Genomic DNA, 24,680 nt, shown 5'->3' on the forward strand with positions numbered 1-24,680 from the left:
AATGGGGAGATAGAAGGACCCATATGGTCCTAGAAACCCAGAAGAATACAATTAAGTCTGGCAGATTGGGACCCAGAGGGTCTGCTCAAACTACTGGACCAACCAAGGACAATGCATGCAGTAAACCTAGAACCCATATCCAGATCTTGCCAATGGACATCACATTCTTCACAGTTGTGTGTAGAGCAGGGACTGACTCTGACATGACCTCTGGTGCCCCCTACTTGACCACTTCTTCTTGGTAGGGAGACTTTGTGGCACTCAAAGGAAGAGTAAGCAGGCTACCAGGATGAGACCTGATAGACTATGATCATATGGTGGGGGAGGAGGTTCCCTTCTGTCACAGACCTAGGGAAGGGGAATAGGATGAAAAAGGGAGGGAGGGGCAATGGGAAGATACAAGTGAGGGGATAACAACTTACATGTAATCTGAATACATTACTTTCTTTTCTGTTTTGCTTAATTTGGTACTATGGCTTACATAGATGTTTTAAAGAGGTTTAAATGTGACAGCACTGCTGTTGATTTTTTTTTTTAACACAAAAGAAATTTAAATTTATTTTATAACATCTGCACACAGCTCTGTTAGGGAACTACTAAAATTGAGTTATGCATGGGAGGCAGAGGCAGGCAGATCATTGTGAGTCGAAGGCCAGCCTGGTCCAGGACAGTCAAGGCTAGATAGAGAAACCTTGTCTCGAAAAACCAAAGTGAGTTATGTAGTTGCTTAAACCTAAAATTGACACATCTACATAGACACCAAAAAAGAAGGATAAAGCTAAATGCCAAAATCTCAAGGCACATATGCGTGATATAAAACCCCTTGGGAGAGTCGGGCCAAGAGAGGACGCTGTTTAAGGCAAACACGCCATGTGTCTTGGTTACTTGAGTTACCTTTGGAATCCACAACTGCTAGTCTGAAGCCAGCCAGCACCCTACACACGTCTAAACAAACCTCAACAATCATTTTATCCAAGCTGTTTCTGAAAGAAGGGGCTGTAAGTGTCTTCTGCACTGCTAAGCACTGGGGCTTCACACAGACGGCCTGCTCCATATACCTGGCTGCTCTGCACATGCAGCTGCTTGGCAGCGTGAGCACTGCTTTGCTGCAGCTCAAGCTGCAGCCTGTTTAGATGAGTGCCCGTGTCTGCGTTTCTACTTGCCGGTGGTCGATAAATCTCAACAGAAGGCCGCGAAGAACCGTATGTAAATGTCACTTTAGGGTTTCTCTGAGATAAGGGATTCTCCTGAACAAAATTGAGGTCTTCATCAATGAGATCATCTGGTTCTGGCTTGATATCGATCACATCATCAGAGGGTGCTGGCTCCCTCAGAGGTTTCACTGTTGACATTAGCCGGGTGGAAGCTCCATCATTGTACGAATGTCTGACATTAGTGGCTCTCTGCTCCTGTGAACTTGTAGAGACTCTGGAATCCCTTTTTTCATGTCTAGAGCTAGAAACGGTGAGGGGAGGGACGGCAGCTTCGTGCCTTCTCTCATCTCCCTGACTGAAACTGCTCTTGTTTGAAGGCACGTTCCTGTCAAATATGCTGGTGTCAGGAGACTTTAGACTAGAGGGCTCAGTTGTAACAGAGCGAGGCTTATCTAATACACCATGGAGCCATACGGTGAATCGAACTGTGTTGTTCTCTAGAAACAGGGACAGGTAGGTCCTCTGTCATTTGGTCCTGACTTTTCTTGTTGGCCACCATCACCATAATGAAATCAGGAAGTTCTTCATCCACGTAAGCTCCTAATTCTTACAATTTCCCCTTAATGGCGCTCCGGATCTTGTGGCTGATCTCTGTGACGATTTCCATGGCTCTGCGGCGGGCGGCCGAGTCAGCACTGTGCGGCGCTTCGGTTACCTGGAGCCCTCCGCGGGCTGCCAGCCTGCAGCCTGCCGCCCCTCCGCCGTAGCCGCAGCCACTGCTCTTGATTTTTAGTTTTGTTTGTTTGCTCCTTTTAGGTGACATGCCTGATCACATCTTTTGTTCATTGATAAATTTTGGATACATGTCTTTGTCAAGATTCATAGTTCTGTAACTTTTTAAGATGTTAATTTTCCTCTCAATTTCTAGAATATTCATGCATTTTATCACACTTCTCTAATTTCAATTTCATTTTGCATATTTACTTTTATGTTTATTCATGTATTTATAGAGATTGACATGAAAGCCTCACATATTGTCTTTCCTTTTTGAGTTAATGTTTTCTGTTATGTTTATATCTGTTTAAGAACTTCATTCTGAGCAGACAGAGAAGTAATTGGATTTGCAAAAGTTGTTTAGAATAATTTGCAAGGAGATACTAAGAACAAAGATACCCAACTATGTAGAACAATAATTTTCCATACCTAAAAAATTTGATTTATTAAATAACGAAGCTTCACATATTTATAGAATGCATTTTGTAGTTTTTATCAACAAACAGTCAGGGTTCATTTACTTTATTTTATTTTCGTAAACCTTTATGTGCTCATTTAAAAATCTAAAATGGTTACTTTCATAACTGTTTTTTCCTGCTAAATTTTGAAAACATAAAAATATGTAATGTATAGAATTTTAATTCTGGAGCTGGCCATTATTAGATACATTTTAAAACATATTTGAAAAGAATAGAACTGAAGCAATATTCTTATTTCCTTATTGGATCATATTCGAAAGAATGTTGCCTTAGGTCTTTTGCTAAATTTTTATGTAGATCATTATAATTACAAAAATACTTAGGGCAAAATGGAGTAAGGTTGATTTGTTTTGACCCTATTGTACTTCCCTTTTCCTGTCCTTTTGGCTTCTAATATTTGTTTCAGTACTTAAACACAACTGTAGGGATATCCTTGTATGTTCAACAGAAGGCTATTAAAACTGTTAGCATTGTATCCTGTTCTTCATTTTGCAGTTTAAAAGTCTCTCTACCACTCTGGCTTGTGGGATGGTTCTTGCACATATCTAAGCAGATAACTTTTCTTATTCTTTTCCTTTGGTTTGCGGCATTATACTTACATAAAATAGACTTTAATCCTTAGTAAAATGTACCAGATGGTATAGATTAATGATCTGAAAGGAATAGAGAGTACTTGGAATATCTATGAAGAAAAGAATTACAGCGAGCCAACTGGAACTGGGCTAAGTGATGTCAAGTACCCGCCAAACCTGGCTAAATTGGCCTAGCTTAAAACCAATGGAGTCATTCACCAGAACATTGACAACAGGAGAAGAAAACTTTTTCTTAGTGACTTTGTATGAAGTATCTGGTGGCTTTGATGGAGAGGAGGGTTAAAAGCATTAACTTTTGTACACGTGTTTTGATTCATGATCTATATCTCTGTGTATATTCATAGACCTGAAACTTTATAATACCATTTACTGAATCTTCAATTAGTATTTGTAAATTTAATTAGTCCTAGAGTTGAACTGAACAGAGATAAATTTTACTTTTTGTCTCTTTCTACTTTGTGATCATTGATAAGTAATGTTAATTTTAATTTTGTCTCTATGTGTAAACTCAGTTATATAATAACAAAGCAGGATAAATTAGGAAAATGTGAAATAAAAATATTAAAATACTTCATAAATTAAAGTTGCAAAATACATTTAACTGCAGTTAGATATGTGGGATTCACAGTGTTAAGTAAACTGCTCAGAAGTAAGTGAGGTTTCATTATTTCTATGTGAAAGCATTTTACTTCACACCAGTAATTGCTAATGCAAATATTTTCCCAGCTTTAATCATATCACAATCTATCACTTTTTTATAGCCTGAAAACACACAGACATACACATACGTGAGCTGTGTGCATGTGTGTGTGTGTGTGAGAGAGAGAGAGAGAGAGAGAGAGAGAGAGAGAGAGAGAGAGAGACAGAGAGAGAGAGAGAGAGAGAGAGAGAGAGAGAGAGAGAGAGAGAGAGAGAGACAGAGACAGAGACAGAGACAGAGACAGAGACAGAGACAGAGACAGAGACAGAGAGACAGAGAGAGAGATTGTCGTGTGTACCAAGGCAAGAGGACAATTTATGGTGTCACTTCTCTCCACCTCTCCCTTCATGTTTTCATGTGTCCCAGGGAATGAACTCTGGTCATCAGTCTTGTGAAACCAGATGAGCCATTGTTAAGCCATTATAATGGTTATTTGAAAGAGGATCTTACACCGTATCTCAGGCTTGCCTGGAACTCATGAGGTACGTAGCCTTATTTGGTTTTAAACTCTGAGAAGTTGTCCTGTCTTATCCTCCAGAGAGATGCGATTACAGATAGAAGCCACCATGTGTTAAGAATCAGAATAAAAAATTTCAGTAATAAACTCTGGGAATGTATACTTCAGTCTCTAAAATTCTGAGTGAGATTATATATAAAATACTTTATGCCCTCAAATATCTATCTTGTCAAATAAATGAGTAACACCTTTGTAGATGATCAGCAAACTTCTGAAATTCACAAGTTATTGGTAGTTTGTTATTTTAAGTTATCTTTAGTATTGTACAGTAAAAGAAGAAAATCTCTCTGTATCCTCTTTTGATGGATATTTGCTGAGTTGTCTATGATGGCAAAGAAGGTGTTTGCCTAATCTCTAGTAATTATCCTTGCAAAATATATTTAAAAAATATTTAAACTCAATAATTTGTTAATTAGTACATGCTAAAAATTGTGGGTCCTTGACAAACCATACTAAGAAGTAATAAATAGGCTATAATGTAGATGTAGTAAATTGAAGTCTGAAAATTAATAATACAAAATTATACCTAAGGGTTAGAAAAAATAAAATAGACGTGGTTTTAAGTGGTTTTTAATTGGAAGACAATACATACTTAGTTACAGAATATAGAAAAATCAAGGTAGATCTGACTTGGAAGCTTCACCCCTATTGACTAGTTTTCAAAATTCTACAAGGTGCAATGCAAAGTACTACATGAGAAAAGTAATCTTCAGTGTTATACATACGTGAACCATGTGAGCTACTATAATGGTCTAGAAAAGCATGCCCGCTGATGCAGTAGTGACATGAGTGTAGTGGGAGTAACCACCCTATTTCTGCATTAGATTTTTCATCACATAAGACCAAACCTATATGTAACAGCATTTTGGGACCAAACCTACTGCTAGACAGATCATGGACATCAAGAAGAACCCACTGTTATTCAGCTACATGGGCATAGGATTGATTCGACTCCTAAAGGCTTATCATTATATTCATAAATCAATGTAATTGCTCAAAAATCATCATCAAAGAAGCTTTCTATCTGAAATAGATGGTGAATAACTCAGAGACTCACAAGGTGAAAAGTAATAGGACTAAAAGGCAGAACTGTAAGTGTAATAGATATATACATATTAACACATTATATATACATGTAAAATATGCACCTATATATTACATATGTGTGACATATACATACATCATTTATATATCATGTGATGTGATGTGTGTGTGTGTGTGTGTGTGTGTGTGTGTGTGTGTGTGTGTGAGTGTGACCTCTCCAAATGATCAGATATCATTGTGGAAGTGGGAGCCGAAAGAGTAGAAGAGTCAGAGATGAATGGTAGTGGTAAGAAAACTGTGTCTTCTGGACATAATTTCTGTAGTTTTGAGGTCTATATGCAACATACTTTATACTTTAGAACTGGCTGTGTTAGAGAGGGATATCAATGAGGACATGAAATTGAGATAGAGTTGATATTGGTAAACTCTTTAGATGAATTGGAGGTGATAAGTAAGTAATTGATATGACAAAAGTGTGTGTGTTTGTGTGTGTGTGTGTGTGTGTGTGTGTGTGTGTGTGAGAGAGAGAGAGAGAGAGAGAGAGAGAGAGAGAGAGAGAGAGAGAGACAGAGACAGAGACAGAGACAGAGAGAGACAGAGAGACAGAGAGACAGAGAGACAGAGAGACAGAGACAGAGACAGAGAGACAGAGACAGAGAGACAGAGACAGAGAGACAGAGATTCCAAGAATAAATTAAAATTTCCAAAGATTTTATGTAACATGAAAGAACTAGATGTAGAATCAGTAAGTGAAAAATAACTACAGTACAGATGTTCATATATGTATGTGCCCAGAGCTGATAATTACTCTCTGATAGATTCTTTATTAGCTCTATAAATATACCAGCATTTCTTTCAACTACAAATGCCATCTCCTTTTTACCAATCTCCCCATTTATGTGTGATTTCTAAAGTTAGGTAAATCCTACATTCTATCTTGATTTCTTACTTTCTCCTTAGGTTCCATTTTGTTTCATTGTCTCAACAACAACCTACGTTAATTTTAGTGCCACACTACACTAGTCCTCCCTTGGCTATGAAAGTTTCTAAGACATTTTGAAAATTTAAAACTTGATATTCAGGTTTTGTGTTGACTGTTTCTCTATCAAGATGCTGATAATGTTGTACTTGGGTATAAACATTGCTCCTGGATTGGGTTTGCTCTCATTATTTCCTATCATGGGTATATACCAGCAATACGACCCTCCATTGGTAAGGCTAAATTTTTCACTGGATATGTTGTTATATTTTGGGGAATTCTTCATTAAATGTATTTTATACTAGTTGTTATAGACTCTACCTAGTATCCTAGTTGTTTTGTAAGTCATTTATCTTCTGTATTTAGTAGTTAGTGACATTATTTACCATATTTATAAGAAAATTAGGTCACACTCCTACCATGGATTGATCCTAGTCTACAACTTTAAACTTTTTTATAATTGCAAATAAGAACATATTTTCTTCTAAAGGCATTGGCACATATGCCATAAGAAATGTTTCTACCGTCCCCAAAATACTTTATCTACCGATATATGATTATGATCTTTCTCTGAAAGCCTCAGATTTTAAATCTATTCCTATTGTTTTTCCTTTTCCACCACTTCTATAGTAAGCATAATGTGCGTGCCCATTTCACTTTTTTTGTATAGAAATATGGTTTGAGTATTTAGTTGCAAATATTTTAGACCTGATATCTCATTTTCACTTCTGAATAATATTCCTTTACATAAATATAGTATAATTACTTATCCATTCAAAACTTACAGGACATCTTGCTTGCTTTCAGGTTTTAACAACTATAAAACTGTTACAAAAGCAGACCGATGTCACCGGTTTCTAGGGTAAGTTTGTAAGGATGGCAGCCATTACCTGAGGATTAATTAGATCATGGTACAGACAGATTACTTGCTATTAGTGGATTGTAAAAGCCCTGAGATTAATCTATATTGAGTGTTGACAAGAAATAAGAAATATAAGTAGGCAGATGATTCTTGCAGAGAAAAACGTATTTCCACTGGAAGCTCAAGGTGCCGTAATGATTAGGATTGCTGGCTGTTCTTCCAGAGAACCTGGGTTCAGTTCTCAGCACCCACATGGTAGCTTACTACCACCTGTAACTCCTGTTCCAAAGGATACAATGTTTTCTTTTAGCCTCTGAGAGCACTATGCACATACATGGGGATCACATACATGTAGTCAAAACGCCAATACTCATGGAAATAAAATAAAGTTTAAAAAAGAAATAAAACTATTAGAAAATTTATCTGTAGGATTTGTTCTGGAGTAGGTGTTGAAATCCACCCGATAAGTGTCTGGCAGCTTGGTTACTGGGTTGTGTAGTCTTTGTTGGAAATGCCTTTCAAACTGGGTATAACATTTTCTAGGCTCATCAGAAGAATTGGGGGTGTGCGTTCTCTGCACCTTTCCTAACACTTGATAGTCAGCTTCTAAAAGTCACCACAGTGTTTCATCACTGTTTTATAATTTTTGGGTGGCAACTATTTAAGTCTAAATTCTAGGTTTATTTATATGTCTTCTGTGGTTTCCCTTTTTTATCTACTATGTTTCTGTGGCCAGAAATTCACGTTGTTAATATGCTATGCCTTTGCAGTTTCCAGCATGTGGATTTCAGGGCTGATCTCAGGGCAACAGCCTAGAGGCAGGCACCTTTACTGGCGGTCATTTCATCCTACCCAGCTTTGGATCTAGGACAGTGATGGTAACAGGTCCTGTCTAAGATTCATGACCTCCCTAGTAGCTGACAGCTGTCTAGGTTTTCACTAACCAGGCATGATTTCCTTCCTGCTGAATGAGCCTTAAGTCCACTTATTGGTGGTTATTGGCAACATGTGAGTGCCACTATTGCATATTTAGTGATATTTAGAGAATATGGTCATTATTGTAGAGCATAGGTACCTCATCTGGATAGAACTGTTGACTGCTTCCCTACCTTGATATCATAAATAGTACTTTTTGGAATTACTTGTCCCTGTTTATTCCCTCTCATTCTCCATTGCCCATCATCTTTCTTCCTAATTAAAGATGCTTTAATTGTTTTTTTACTCATTCACCTCAGTTTTGGAAATTTATATTGCTGTGTTCAGACCCACTCTGCTTTTCCTCAGCCACATACATTCCGACCACCATTTTAATCTCAGCAGTGCCATTTTTCCTCTAATGTACTGGACCACTGAGTTCTTCAGTTTCTTTTCCCTCATTATCGTGTGTTCTTTTATGCTATTTCTTTTTTTCTATTAGGCTTGTTGCTAAAGCTCTCACAGTAATTTAAAACCCTAAGCTGATGTTTCCATTTTCTTTGCTTTATCTGATTCTCCTGGTAAACACTTGTCTTATCTCTTCACACAATTGCTTCTTGCTCCCAATCTCAAGCCTTTCAGCAAGACTTGCAGTTTTGTGCTGAAACCAGATGTAGCAGGTCAGCTGATAGCAACTAAGTTAATTAGGCTTTTAGCATAGTATCCTACGATAACAGACCTCTAAGCTGGCCCAGGCTGAACCTTTGCTAAACTAAAAATGCCAGAGATTTCATTTTCTTCTTCTTTTTCCTCCCACCTTTACTCAAGACATCACAGAAGATGCTGGAGTTGTCTAACTGACATTCTTCTGGTGAGTGAAGGCTCTAGTGAAATACTTTCCTTCTACGTTGTAAACTTTTGATATGGAGAATGCTCCATGAAGGTTTCTTATAGCCACTATTCCTTCACACTGCTCAAAGCACAGGTGGAGTTTTGTCCAGGTTCTATCATGACAACTTAATACAATGCTATGGGTGAGAGGCATGAAGCTATGGAGGCTGCACATCATGGCCACAGTGTTATAATATGTTCTCTTTATCCACACTCAGCCTGCAGTTTTTTCATCTAAATCACCACACAAATCCTTTTATCACTCATCGATTCCAGACTTTCTTTTCTGTCCTTTCTATGGATAACCAAGCTGCACTGTATTTATGTGTTCATCTTTCTCTCTGGATATTGAACAGACACTGTGTCTGATAAATTTGATTTCTGAGACATATCAGAAAATGTATTGACTTTTAATTTATTCTCTTCCTTCATGCACTGTTCGATTGCAAAGTGATTCCCCATGAACATCTTATTAGCAGAAGCTAGCAGTTTCTTCACTTAAACAGAATAATTCCATTAAATTGGTTATATGTCAATAATGTTATTATTTAATTATTTAAATATTTCACTATGTTCACTTATTATTTACAGGGTAGCTTATAGAAGAGGATATCACAGAAATTTTTATAATTTTTACCTCTGTCATTAATGTGTATAAGATAAAAAAAAAATCTAAAGAAGCAACAGGTCTGCAATACAAGGTTCTACTGGGCCATTTCAGACATCAGCCATCAATAAATATTGGGTCCTGGAACAAGTTTACACAGGTCTGGCAAGGCAAAGTACTGGTTTCAAAAACAGTAACTAAACTGCTAAAATGTTTGTAATGAAAATTTGGAGAAAGAATGAACCACCCTTGCTACAGACAAGAGGGACAGGATTGCAAAAGCAGGGCTTCTTTCGTAGTCTCTGTAAGAAGACTCAATTGTTGGGTCTGGAATCATGGCAGGAAAGACAGTTCCCAGGCTGGTTTCCATGACAGGAGTCAGGGGAAGACCTCAACATGCACTCAAGACTATGAAGTTTTCTTGCTCTTGTGTGCAGCCTGTTGCTAATCATTGCCCAATCTCTCTCCTCCTGTCAATTTCCCCACGATAAGAAAGAGGACACCTCAGACTTTTCTCTTTTTTTGTTAGTATTAGGTTACTGTACCTTTCCACTCAAACTTCCAGATTTTCTTCTTTTTCTCTCTTTTGTTTTGTGCCGTTTGAATTTGGTAAGTGTGGCAACTGTAGGTTTTGATTACACTCTGCAAGATCTAAGCTCTGGTTCCTGTTGCTGTTCTTATCTATGGAAAACTCTCTAAAAATTCTTACTTCAAGCCTGCTGTTTCTTCTCTACACTGTTGCTGTTATTTTCTTGCTATTGTTTTTTTCAATATATGGTGCATATTTGAAAGCCATGTCTCAGTTCTCAGATGTAGCACTGAGTTAATTTTTTGTTTTGAATTTTTCTTAGAAAAACAATCTACCTAAATGTCTTTAGCCAATTGGCTCTCTGCTTCATCTTAGTTACTTTTCTATTGCTTTTCTGAAACCAAAGCAACCTATAAAGGAAAATATTCAATTGGGCTCCTGTTTCCAGAGAGTAAGAGTCCATGGTGGCCAAGGGATGATGCAGTAGCAGGAAGAGCCGAGAGCTCACATCTCTAAACTGTAAGCAGGAGGCAGAGAGCATGATGGAGATGGCAGCCTTTGGAACCTCCAAAGCCTTCCCAAGTGACACAGCTCCTCCAATAAGGTAGTGACTCCTAATCCTTCTATACAGTTCTACCAATTGGGAAACAAATATTCAAACATATGAAGCCTATGGGGTTAATCTCACTGGCCATATAGTGGAGAGTCATCAGTAATATGTGAGTTATGTGAGGTTATACCAAGAATTTTTATTTCTCTTTCGCTTTTCTGCTTCCTTAAAGTATCCCTTTGTCTCATATCTTCACAGTGTTGACATGGGTTTATCGATTGCATGAATTAAGAGTAAGAAAGCCCCTACTGTAATTAATTTCTAATACACTTTATCTTTTTTGGAAAATATGCTGATTTTTAGTATGCTTTAACTGTGCTTCAATTTGAAATTCTCTGCTTCTTATATCATTCCCAGCTTTGGCTCTGGGGTAGCTCGCATCATCCTGCTGAAAGAGCAGCAAAGTGTTGAAACCCTTCATTCACATTGTGATTATTTGAATGTTTGTGTAGAAAGGTTTAATAGAGGTCTAAAATTCTTCATTTTCATCTTTACACCCTACTCTGTGATGGGCCTGCACCTCCAAACATTGAGTATCGTACATGTCTCTGAAGTAGTGTGGCCAACCCTTGCCTTTATCTCGGATCATATTGCTGGAGTCCTGGTCCACATTGGGCTGGAGTCTCCCCAGATGGAATACCGTTTAAGGAAGACCAATACCTTGGAGAACATTGCTTATGAGGAACAAGGAGCGTTCATTTCATTATGGCTGCTATTTTCTTTACCCTATCAGAGACAGAAAATGTGCTTCTGAGACATTTATTAGGAAATGCCTGGTTGTTAAAGCCATAAGGTGTAAGGGCCTCCTGATCACTGTAAGGCCATGCATTTCCTTGATTTCTCTAGTCCAAACCCACCATTCAGATATTTCAAATTTCTCATGTAGTTCCCCAGAAAGCTTGTGTTTCTGGATTTTCCACTTAATCAGAACTCACTCTCTGAATTTAATTCCACCCTACATCTGTGAGTTTTGGTTTGCTCTATAGCCATATATCCTTTGATCAGCGTGAGAATATCTGTTGACTTTATGTTTATTCACAGTAATGTATTGCTTATTCGTCTATGGCTGTAGGTTCAGTTAGATCTACACCAACGCTGCAAGGAAGACACGGACAGTAGGAGTAAAATGAGCTGTTGGCTGTTTAGCCAGGCTGGAACCTAATTAAGATAAAAGGCAAAGAGGACACATAAGCAGAGTTGGCATGTGCAAAGAAAAGCTTCTGAAAGACTCTCAGTGTTCTTTTGCTTCGGGTTGCAGTGTAACTGACCAGTGCTTTCTGTTTCTAGTTGCCTGTGGACAAAGGCTGGAGGCAACCACACTTCACACAGTAGGCACAGCTGAAACTGAAGATCCACAGGCTGGTGCACTCTCATCTCCACAGCAAATGCTCTTTCTGTGTTGCTGCAAATACAGTTTTCATAGTTCTTGTTTTTAAGTACCATTTCCATCCTCAGGGTATGGATGCTGCCCTGTTACTCTCTTCACCTGTCAAAGCCAAAGTTACATGCTTATTGTTCTCAGTATCAAAAAGAATCAATGACTTATTTGCAACATTAGGGTTTTGCTTTTTAAAAACACATTCCTTATATCTTTGTCCTCAATTCAGTTTGTAAAAAAAAATAATTACACACACTTCAATCTTTTTTAGATTTATTTATTTATTATGTATACAGTACTCAGCCTCCATGACTGAAGAGGGCATTAGAACACATTATAGATTGAGAGCCACAATGTGGGTACAGGGAATTGAACTCAGGACCTCTGAAAGAGCAGTCAGTGCTCTTAACCTCTGAGCCATCTCTCCAGCCCCTCCATCTTTTCTTTATAATAAACTTCCCCCCTGATGGCAGCCCTCTTAGTTTCATTTTTCACAAGTGTTTTATAGTCTTCTACTCAACAGTGTCTATAGTAAGGCATCAGGCTTTCTCCAGGTCACAGGTAACTTGATTTCATCAGAAATCAATTTGCCGTTTTAATATAAGCACATTTCCCCATGGCCATGGATTCCTATTGTGAAGCAAAAGTGAAAAAAAATAATTTGTTTATGTTCAGTTAAAGCCTCAAATTCTGAATCTAATTGTTTGTGTGCAGAACTCTGCTTTATGAACTGTTACTCCTAGCTTTATGGTGTAATTTAGGGTGGGGTGGGCTTGGCAAATGGTTTCTTAATTTAATGGATTTAAATATTTTCCTACCAGCTGCCAAATAATTTGTGAAAAAGCATTATCATTTGGTGTATGTGCCCTAAGAGAGGAACAAAAGTAAAAAGCTGTTTATTAAGTATGTGGCAGAGAAAAGAAAACATCATTTCCTAAAACACAATTATATAAGATCACCTTTTGTGTAGGGATTAATTAGTACAGACATATCATAATTATTTATATTTGAATAGAAGAAACTTTCCAATTAATGTAGAGTTTAGGCATAATTACTTAGCAATGATGTGATGTTTCTTCCAAACTCACAAAAGGCAATAATGTCTATACAATCACTATGCAAAGCTCTGAATTCTTAAAGTATTCATAACACAGAAGATTATAGCTAAATCACCACTGAGCTTTCGTGCTTACACTTGGATTTGAGTGTTCAAAAGTTCTTCTAAACTGAAACTCAAAGTTTCTGCCACAGTGACTTGCTTTGTTTGGCCCTATCCTATCTTATATGTATAGTTCTCATCCAGTACACTGAGAAACTCAGTACTGTGAAGGTAGTAAGTTTAGCTCCCCATCTCCGAATCCTTACTCGTCACCCAGTGATTAGCTGGACCTGGCCCATAGCCCTGCTAGAGAACTGATGGGGAACTCCACCAACAACGACGAAGAAAAATTGCAGGAGGCAGAGGGGATGAAGGACACCATAAGAACGTGGCCCACCTAGTCAGTTAAGCAGAGCTCATACAGGCACACAGAAACTGAAGAGACGGCCTGCAAGGGTCTTCATCGTGTGTTCTCATGGGACTCCTAACTGTTTCTCTGGCTGTTTGACCTGCTTCTAAGACACTTTTCTCCCTATTGCAGTGCACTGCCCAGTTCTGTTATGAGGGCTTTCCCCTTCTGTTATTGTATCTTGTTTTTTCATGTTTGGTTGGTGTCTCTTTTTAAATATTTATTTTTATTTAAAATATTTTTCATATATTTACATCATAATCTTTCCCCTCCTGCAGCTCTTCAAAATCAACTCCAACCTCTCTATCCATACTACTTCATGTTCTCTCTCTTTCAAAACAAAAAACAAAAAGACAAATGTGAACACTGAAACAAACTAAAAACTTCATTGAGATTTTTTTTAAAAACCAAATGGAGAAGTGGATCTGAGGGGCGAGTACGGAGGGGGACTGGGCGGAGTGGCAGGAGGGGAAATGGTAGTCTTAATATATTGTTTGAGAGACAAAAATATATTTTCAATAAAATAATTACATTTACATTGACCGTTAGTATTTTAAATTTTATTCAATAAAGATATATACCTGTATGTCAGAAGAAAAGACCATAAAAGACTCCTGGTCTTCACAAAAGATTTGAAAGAGATTTTACAATTTCATTTTTTAATGTGTATTAGAAAAACCATGGTTTGAAAAGAGCACCGGCGCATGTGAGGGTAGGTTCTCACCCTTCATCAAAGACACGTCTCTTTGCAATAGACAGAGAAGAAAACCACAAGTCAAAATGTAGATTTGTACACCCAGTCCCAATGGATAAATGTATAATACCACTCCCACAACTATGGCTCAACGATCACTGTGGGAAGAAGAGATGGAAAGAATGTAAAAGGCAGAGGAACAAGGAGTTTGCTGTGATACTATGTCCCAAGAAGATTTACTCACAAAGACTCATCAATATGACTGCCTAAGCGTGAGCTGAACAAGGACCATAGACATGCCAAGTGCGTAGGAGAAATCACGCGCAGTCTCAACCCTGCACAAAGAACTGTAAGCAACATAGGAATGTTGAGAGAAGGAGAAATACTTTTCCCCAGGGAAGATCACACCAATTGATTATCCAGTACCAAATGGTAGGATCCGAACGCATATATACAAGTAACACTATACAGACTGAGCAATATATACTTATGTATTTAGAAGTGTGTGTGTGTACCATTAATTTAAAATACAAACTGGGCAAATAGGGAGGAGGGAGAATTTCCAAAGATGTTGGTTTGGGCTTAAAGGCAGAAGGTTAGCAATGGGCAGAAGAGATGGTTTGGGCTTGGCAGGCCAGGAGATAGGGAGCTGGAACAAGGATTAAGTCCTACACTGAGTGAGAACATAGGGCCAGGGGTGAAAGTGCATAAATTGGATTCTCCGAAGGGAGTGGCAGAATTCAGACAATTAGAAGTCAAAGGAGGTAGTAGAATGGAAATCCACACCAGCCAAGGAAACTCTGAAGGCTCCAGTCTTCTGCACAGAGGGTAGACAGGGGTCACAGGCGGCCTGCGTCTCCTCCAAGCATTCCAAGCGAGGCTCTGGCACGGCTCCCATGGCTGCGTGATTACAGGGCTGGAGGTCAGTTTCCTTCTTATAAAGGTCAAAGCTTTGGTTCAGAGGCCCAGGCTTGGGAACAAAGGAAACAGCCACTCCATTTTTTATCCAGGGTTTAAAGGCTGATGAGGGCTTAGGCTCTTGTTTTTGTCTTCTGTTTTTCACCTCTGGGGCTTCGGGACCTCAGTCAATTCGTGAAGATCTACACCAGGGTATTTATTTGTTGATTCTAGTTAGTTTATGTCATTAGTTGAGTGAAACTGTCTTTTCTCTTTTTTTTTCTTTTTAAAATTTTTTGCTTTATTTTTGGAGATTTTAATATACTTATATCATTTCCCTTTCCCTTTTCTTCCTCCACAACCCCCATATAACTCTCTTTGTTCTCTTACAAATTCACACCCTTTTTAAAGTTGTATAGTGAAACATTTACTTATTAAAACAGTGTTATCAATGCAACGTGCTTTTCATGCAAAAATCTTGCAGCAGGACAAAGCGTTAATCCCAACACCCCCTCACTGTAAACTTCTTAATTGATTTGAGATTCGAATCCTTAGTCTGGCTTAGGTAGAGAGTAGTGAGAGGAGAGAGTACATTGAACCATAGTGACCAGTGTGGACTGCAGTTATAGGGGTGAGGAATAAGAAGGCATGAGTAACATACAGATATCTCATTGAGGAGAGGCCTGTGGGAACTGGGCACCCAGTGTCTTGAAGGTGCAGCATGTGTGTCGATTCCCAGAATCCTCTCGCAGCCTCGTGCCCAAGGCCAACCGACGGTTCTGCCATTGGAAGGTCCACGGTTTCTGGAAGCACTGAGCATGGGCAGCTCTCTAAGCTCTCCCCAGAGATCGATACCTGCTCCTGCCCCCAGGCACCTAAAGTCTAAGCCTTTGCCTGCCTGGGTTCAGCAAGGCCCTGGCCCCAAGGCTCCTCCTGCCCAGCGGAATATCCACATGCCCCAAAGGGTAGTGGGGACCAGGAGGTGCTCCTCCATCAGACCTCCCACAGAGGCCACCCTGGGCCTGGATCTCTCCAGCGCCCGGGACACATATATGAAACGAGGGCTTTGGAGTGTACGGAACCCTAACTGTACCAGCAGCCCGGTGACGGGAACGATTGTCCATCGTGAGGGCAGAGACAGCCCCCTGACCACTCTCCGGCAGGGAGCAGCACGCCCTGTAGAGCATTCTATGGAGCTTCCAGACCCCTGTGCCAAGGAGACAGTGCTGAGGGCTCTCAGCAAGTGCAAGAAGGGGACTAGGCGATTTGATGGGCCGCTGTGGTTTGAAGTCCCGAAGACGGTCAAGTGGCTAATGAAGAACAACACTACTGCCTTGCTGTCTTGGATAGCTAGCTCATGACAAGCTTTCTTACAATGTGTGGGAGATGTATTTGCTCAACTTTTGGGGAGACATAACTTGCTCTTTGATTTAAGATACTAGGGATCAATGTACACCTAATTTTAAAAAGATTCTCATTAGATCTGATTGTTGCCTTAAACCCTGAACATTTATATTCCTATTGTTGTGGTTGTTTTCTTTTTTTTTTTTTTTTTTTTTTTTTTTTTTTTTTTTTTTTTTTTGGTTTTTCGAGACAGGGTCTCTCTGTGTAGCCTTGGCTGTCCTGGACTCACTTTTTAGACCAGGCTGGCCTCGAACTCACAGCGATCCACCCGCCTCTGCCTCCCGAGTGCTGGGATTAAAGGCGTGCGCCACCACGCCCGGCTGTTGTGGTTGTTTTCTTATCAGTTGGAGTGTTCTGTGCTGCAGGTTAGCTGACCTGAAGGGGAGCATGGATCTGAGACAATGATGAGTTCAGTGCCATAGGTCACAAGAAGTCCTGAGAAATGGGATTCCACGGGTGGTTATGAGAACAAGGTATGATGTTACAGACACCCAGATATGTCCACAGTATGATGCAGTCTCAGCATTTTAAATGGCTGTGGCCTTGTCCTCAGACTGATGCAGACTTCCAGCAAATCTCAGTGAAGACACACGAAGAGCATCATATCCAATCATACCTTCTCTGACTGGGGAGAAACATGTTTGCGTTTCACAGCACGCAGAAGAGGCCCACATACAGTAATTGCTCAGGTACTAAATGGCTGACAGGCTCAGAAAAAGCTCCTCTGTGTAATGATAAAAAGAATTATCAACATTCGATTTAAAGTAAGATAAATTATGCATAAAGGCCAGGAAGTGACACTATTTGTCAGCACACGAGATGCTGTAAACAGAGAGGATGTCCCAGTCTCTGCTAGACTGAGATGGGTATATTAACCACAAACCAGGAAATCAGGCCTTTTTACCTCATAGTTTAGTTCTGTAAACCTCAGTAACTGATGGCATTTTCAGAGATCAGTAGACACATATATGTTATTCATAACCTTGTCCAAAGGCATATTTTGAAATTCATATTTTCATTAGGGAAAAAAATCTCATTGGTTTGTGTGTAAATATCCTAATCAAGACTCTTGATATTCACATGACTTTATTCCCTAATGTTTCTAATAAAAACAATTTAGAAAGAATATAGCACCATATGTGTTTGGAAAACTACTTATATCTTTTTAATATACATAATAAAGTATTCTAAACACTTTTTATATACAATTCAAATATGGTTTAATATTATTAATTTCTCAACTTTTAAAACTTTATATCATAATGTTTTTTATCCTATCAAAACTTTTGACAATTTCATGACTGTATAAAATGCGTTCTGGTTTCTCTAACCCTTGTCCTCTTTCATCTGTCTCCTTCACTGTCCACCACACTTTCTCTTGTCTACTCACCTATTCATTACATTCATGTCTTTAAAAAAAATCTATTTATAGCTATTTATTTAACTAGGGCCATCTGTGTGGTCTTGGTGTTGGAACTATACATCAGAACCTAGTGAACTTACCAATATGTGCACACCTGAAAAAATTTCCTACCACTCCATCAGTGACTAGAAGTAGAATCTAATATACCTACCCCTATCCATGAGACTATTGGGCAGTTGTCTTACGTAGGTCTTGTGCAAGTAGTCACTATTGCTGTGAGTTCTTAATTACATTGGCAATGTCCTGCCTCCACAAACTGTATTCTACTATATTTTCCCCTATATTCTGTCTCATATTATTTCAGTCCCATCTGAAATATTTCCTAAGATTTATGTGTTAGGGTTAATGAGTCATTTAGGGCAAGTCCTCGTTTATTATTTATTCTTAACATTGTGAGCAGTGGTAAGGCTCCATACTCACTGTTCTTCATGGAAAAGACAGACTCCTCTTATTAGGGTTGAGGGCAGCAATTGTAGAGAAGACGTCTATGCAGCTGAGCATCAAAATTAGTTTTCCTCAGGAGGCCTATGACTTCCTGAGGCGTGGGCCCTTCCCAGCTTTGTAACACAAGGCATGGATTTCTGTCTCCAGATGGGTCTTCAAGTCCAATTACAGAGCAATTGGCTATTCCCATACTATTGTTCCGATACCACCACGCACATGGGTACATCATGTCTGGTAGGTTTCTATTACAGTTTGTTGAGTTCAACATAATTGGTACTCTTTCTACCCAGCAGTCTCCATAGCTGATTTTGACAAACTAACCAGCAGGGAGAAATTTTCCATTTACGTTTCATCTTGATTTCCTGTAGGAGTATTTGCTAGTTACTCTTTGTTGGCATGATAAAGCACCATGACCAAGGCAAGTTATAGAAGAAAAACATTATTTATATGTCCAAGTCCAGAAGGAGCATCCATAATGGGAGAGGACACATGGAAATGAGGAGCCAGAGCATGAAACTGATTAATTCCATCTCCAGTCACATGCAGGAAGCAGAGGGAAAGAACTGGAAATGGATGAGGATGTAAACTCCCAACGTTCCTCCCCAATGACATACTCCCTGCAGCATGGCTATATCTCCTGCAAGCTCTGTAACATCTCCCAAACAGTGCCATGGGGTAGGTGTTAAGTTCAAATACAGCAGCCTATGAGGGAAATTCCCACTCACACTAGTACAGTGCGCTAGTGCACTGATTCTGTATAATCTCTCTCTCTCTCTCTCTCTCTCTCTCTCTCTCTCTCTCTCTCTCTCTCTCTTCTTTCTTTACATCTTTCACCAAATTCTTTCCACTCCATTTTAATTTTTCTAGCATATAGTCATTTGGCCCTAGAGAATGTACTTTCAAATTTAAAGAATGAATAGGATTTGACAAAATAGCTCAGCACACTATGACACTTGCTTTCAAGCATTAAGATTTATGTTCAATTCCCAGGACCCAATGATGTTAAGGGATAACTCTGTCATCCACATATGTGTATGAAATCACCTGAACACACATACACACACACGCACACACACACACACAAATACACACATGCACACAAATAAATAAATAAATCTAATAAAATGGCTACAAAACAATAACTTTTTAATGCTTTACATTTAAGTAAGCACTGGCCTTACTGTGTTGTTTGCTTTTATATACAAGGTGTCCTAGGGATACTCATTTGCAAAGAAGTCAGTATCCCCAAACTATACAAATTACTGGTAGATATAATGTATCTTACAGCTAATTTGGCATAAAAGTGCCAAATTTGGAAACTTAGCTTTCAAAGAAGGTAACTGACAATAAAATCTGAGCCAGAAGTCCACTATTTGACTTTTGACTACTATCAAAGTGAAGCTATTCCTGTCTTCCCAGGCATAGTAGAGAGTTCAGCATGTTGAGGCAGGATGATAATGTTTTCAAGATCAAACTGAGTTACGTACAGATCCTTTTTCTCAAAATGTAAAATGGGAGTTGTAAGCCAACTGGAGAGAGAAATATTTTAAAGAACATTTCCTCAAGGAATGTTGGGGCCATATTGAAAGCACAGAAGTGAGGCTTGGATCCCTGCAGCAACTCTGATAGTCAAAGTCACATGTTTTCTTTCAGATACATCTCTAGGCTAGGTTCCCCTTTTTAAAAAAATAACATTTAATAAAATTAGATTCGAGGAAAGAGAATATTTTGCAGTACAACATATGTCAACGTTTTCCCTAGAACTCTACCTTTTTTAAGACACTGTAGTGCAAATGCAATTTATGTGCATTCATTGAATTGATGAAAGTTCAACATATGCATTCAGCATGGTCTGCCTTGCTGCTTGTTTCTGAATTCTTAGAACAGACAATCTTCCCATATAAAAGACTCTCCCAGAATCCCTGGATGTTCTGCTGTTTATATCGACGGCATTCTCAGAATCTTATGAGCTGCACAAGGTCAAGAGTTATATATTGTTTTGGTTTTACATTTCAGATACTGTCACATTCTATCCAGAAACTGTTGACCATGCCTAAATTTTTTTCTGTGGTCTCTTTACACTTTGGCTTTGGCTGTCTTATTGTTCAGAATATAATGTCTTTTTGGTTTACATCTGTTCTTCTCCTACAATTCACTCTTGTGTATATCTATCTATTTTAGGTATGTATACTTGTATATTTGCACATCATATATGTTTTATAAGTATGATGTATATGTTATATACATGCATGTGCATGCATTATATATAAACATATACACACACACATATATATATACATATATATACATATATATAATTAGCTGTGGTGGATTATACATTACAGTTAGTTGGGTAGTCTATTCACTTTTTATGAAAAATGTAAAAAGACAGCAGTTTTATTTACCAAAGTGTAGAGTGCAACATGGTAGATTAAAAATATATACCCCCGTCTGGCGGTGGTGTTGCATGCCTTTAATCCCAGCACTTGGGAGGCAGAAGCAGATGAATCTCCATGAAGTCAAGGACAGCCTGGACTGCAGAGTGAGTTCCTGGACAGCCAGAGCTATTATACCGAGAAACCTTGTCTCGAAAATAAATGGAATATGAGGCCTATGTTTTGAAGACATACTTATTTGCTACGGCCAATGACCTTGTACATATAGTTCTTGAGGTGAGGATGAGGCAGTCTAGATTGAGCAATGGTCAGTACTGAGAGTTTAACACAGTATCTGTGCACTCAGTTTTCAGGGCACACTCTGCACTGTCTGCTTGTTTGACTCTGCAGCTCACAGCTTGAGAATATGTAAGGTTTTTCTTTTTGTAATTTGATAATCAAACTTGTGAAAATTATCACTGTATTCAAAAAGGTACAGGGAACAATCTCTGTGTGTGCATGAGCATGTGCATGTACGTGTGTGTATGTGTGTGCACGTATACGTGTTGTGCATAATGGTTTTCTCTCAATAACAGGGACATGTAGGGTTGAATTGTTTTATATTTTCATAAACAACATGTTTGTTTGACTCCAGTTTGTAAACTGAACTTCTGTTATGTCTATAAATTTGTCACTTTGTTTTTCTCATATAATATGAAACATTATTTTAGACACGCCCTCACTGTATGACTTCTGTGTCCCAGAGTCTGTAATCTTTTTGCCTCTGTCTTGCAGAGGCCGGTTATTGACAAGAAGCATCACACTCATTTCGGTGCATCTTTTTTTTATGGCTCAGTTCTTGTTTAACCCAGTGTTTAAAGAGTTGTTTCTTTAACATGGACATGACATATGCTTGGTGTAAAAACATTAAATAAATCACTAGGTGTGGTGCTATGCTCTTGCAGTCCCTTAGCAGGAAGAGTACTTGAATCAGATGTTTGAGCTAGAAAAGAGGCCAGAAAATTAAGAGTGTGTGTGTGTGTGTGTGTGTGTGTGTGTTGTACATAGATATGTATATATGTAGCCTAAGAGTGTTAACATTATTGAAACTAAATGTTTAAATAAGGAGTAAGAAGTTGATTATCAATAGAAGTGAAAGATGGAGAAGAAGGAGATAAGAATTCAAATAATAAACAACACAGCATTGCATGGATATTTGACATTTACATTTGATTATCATCTTTCTAGACACAGTTACATAAACATAAGAGGCTTGGACATATTATGAATGAAAGAATGATCGAGAAAGCATTACTTTCAAAGTATGTATTTTCAAACTAATTATTCATTTTCATTGTTTTTTTTTAATTTTAAAATAAAAAAATATAAATTGTCAAATACAAAGAGTTTGTTTTTCTTATGTTATATAAGGAGCCATGTTCCCTTTGTTTCCAATATGGAGGTACAATTGCTGACGGACTATAATTTATCAAAACACATATCCTTTCTTCGTAGCTATAATGGAGGCGAGTGGGCAAGTGTAATACTCCGTCTGGATACTCCACGGGAGTTGCTGCAGTCAATTTGCTGTTCCGTGTCAACATCACACTTTAAAAATTGCTTTGGGACTCTGTCTCACAAAAACAACAGAAGATCCAGGTTGGTAGATGAAATGCAGGCTGGCTTTGCTAACTCTAGGGAATAACCCGAGGAAAGCTGTATAATAGTCAGAAGAGGTGGCATGGCAAGTATCATATCTGAGAAAAATAGAACTCTAAAGAATAGAACAGGAAAAGGACATAGTCCATCCTGGAGGGGGTGCGATTGTCTGATGAGTTTGCCCCTATCATGGAGGGGAAATCACCCATAAGCAAGCAAGCTCTGGAGAATGGACAGTGTGCACTCAATAATAGACCCTTGAAAGAAGGAAAAATGTAAAGTAAGGAGAAATATATGTTGTCTGTGAAAGCAGCAAAAAGAGGAGATGTGCTGGAAAATCTCCCTTCTTTTCACTGGAGAGAAACAATGGTTAGATACCATTTTATAAAAATGGTGTAGCACTTCCAAATTCTCAGCTAATTAGTTCCAAGACACTCAGAGGAAAGGCCTATATTGCAAAGTCTATAAAATAGACCATATATAAAATGTAGAAAAGAAACGGAATCAGACTAATGACTAAATGGAAACCCAGCGAGAAGCAAAGTCTCCATGAAAAATGAACCTGTTTCAAGTTTTGCTTGATTTGGAGCATAAGACAGCTTATGTTCAGTGCTTGCATTACCAACTGGAGTCCTGAGAGTATCAGCATCTGAGATCTGATGCATTAGATCTGCTGACAGGACCAACAGGACCTGACTTTATATAGTATCTACAGTGGTAGACAGTCATCATGGAGCCCACGAGGAAATGCCAGGAGAGCAGAGGCAACAAGCAGCAGTCAAAAATGATTGCCTTTGAACTCTATAATGCCACCAGGCTCTCTCCCTTTTACAATCATTTCTCCTGTATTTGATGTCCAATGTGAATTCAGCAGGCCAACTCCATCTTTCTGCATTCCTGCTTTTTCTTCTTTTTCTTCCCCTCCCATGTTCATGCTGTCTCTCTTTCATAGGCTTTCTCAAAGATGATAGGCTAGTCAAAAGTGTGAGTTCTCCATGTCTCACATTCCTGAGACCTTAGATTCTGGATATTCACATTATTTGATTGTGGTTTTTTTTTCCTCTCCTTTTTTCCTATTATTACGTATTTTTTACATATACATTTATATTATATTATTACACACATATGCAATAAACGGCCTACAGCAAGAAGAAACATGAAACAATTGTGAATTATATATTTGTTATATTCATAGTGTTTGGCATCCTCAAAGAAAACATATGTCCCATCTTGTTGCATCTAAAATTCTGAAAGTAAATCAGTATCTATTGTATCTTGTCATTATCAACTTAAAACATCTATCTAGAAGTAAGAACATCTTAACCCCTCAACAACTAAGCTTAAATTGTACAGCTAATCTCTGTTCTTCAAATTCATCAGAGACTTGAGAAGGAATAAAGGTAATTACCTGAGTATGCCGTTAGTGCAGGTTAGCAGCACACCAGATGAGAAGGTGACTGAGACAGTTTGCTGCCTGAAAAGTCCCACAAAATTCTGTATAATGTTGGAGCATCATTTTCAACCTTCTGGCCCAATATATCTGACAGACATATTTTTGAGGCAAGAACTATTGAGGATTTGCTTACCCCAGCTTGGCAGAGTTTGGCCATAGAATATGCCTACATCCAATCTTACCCATTTTTAGGCAGAAATCTGTCTGTGGCAGAAATGAGGGTATTTTGCCAAGAGGCTTATTTACCGCATTTGAAACCATCTCTATGAGGAGGTTCTTTGATGCCCATCATCTTCTTTGAGGTAGGATGGGTGTTGCCAGGAGTTAAGCTGTCTCATTGTAAATGTATCTTGGAAGGAATAAAAATATATTTAAATGCTATAATCTGTATGTCTCTGAAGTTTTTGAAGACCTTATCTACCTATTTTACCCTATCTATTTATAAAGTCATATCTATCTGTTACACCTAGGATGTATATTCTTCTGACAAAAATAGACTAGTAATTGATATGACCATGATTTGACAAACTAACAATTAATTAGTATAACTTACTTATCCTAAATAGTCTTCAATAGCACTTTCAAAGTATTGGAAATAAAACTTGAATATGACTGAGTTATATGGGTACAAAACTGCATATTAGAGAAGAAATATATATATATATATACATATATAATATGTGTGGAGAATATTATTAAAATTTAATTCTATACTAATATGTCTAAAATTAAACTGGTTTTGCATCTACATACAAAATTCTATACAAGTAAATTAAAAATAACCTTGTGAG

General features: G+C 38.3%; 1 pseudogene across 1 annotated transcript; it reads right to left on the reverse strand.

Annotated features, from left to right (window-relative positions):
- Nucleotides 1-793: 793 nt before the first annotated feature.
- Nucleotides 794-1,912, reverse strand: LOC311606451 (zinc finger CCCH domain-containing protein 14-like; annotated as a pseudogene). The gene has a single exon. The product of its transcript is annotated as a zinc finger CCCH domain-containing protein 14-like (transcript).
- Nucleotides 1,913-24,680: the final 22,768 nt, after the last annotated feature.

Source organism: Acomys minous (genome assembly GCF_964271855.1).
Source record: "Acomys minous genome assembly, chromosome: 10".
NCBI lineage: Eukaryota > Metazoa > Chordata > Mammalia > Rodentia > Muridae > Acomys > Acomys minous.